At 58.5% G+C, this 246-nt stretch overlaps 1 protein-coding gene across 1 annotated transcript in view; it reads left to right on the top strand.

Annotated features, from left to right (window-relative positions):
- The window catches only part of EMH_0033670 (uncharacterized protein), a gene marked incomplete at both ends in the record, with an annotated part of 11,329 nt that overhangs the window by 3,313 nt on the left and 7,770 nt on the right, over window positions 1-246 (top strand).

Raw genomic sequence — 246 nt, 5'->3', positions numbered from 1 at the left:
CCTTCTGTGCCGCACATTCCTTAGGCCCAGGCAGCACCTCATTCTTCCTGCTGCTGCCAGGTACCTGCTGTTGCTGCTGCTGCTGCTGCTGCTGCTGCTGCTGCTGGTGTTGCTGCTGCTGCTGCTGTTGCTGCTTGCTTGCAATTCTTACAAAAAGCTGCTGATGCTGGCGATGCTCGTGGTGGCTGTGCTGCTGCTGCTCCTGCTGCTGCTGCTGCTGTTGCTGTTGCTGTTGCTGCTGCTGCT

Source organism: Eimeria mitis, genomic scaffold (genome assembly GCF_000499745.2).
Source record: "Eimeria mitis Houghton genomic scaffold, Emh_scaff1281, whole genome shotgun sequence".
NCBI classification, from domain to species: domain Eukaryota; phylum Apicomplexa; class Conoidasida; order Eucoccidiorida; family Eimeriidae; genus Eimeria; species Eimeria mitis.
The sequence above is the reverse complement of the archived record's forward strand: the minus strand, read 5'-3'. Positions and strand labels throughout refer to the sequence as shown.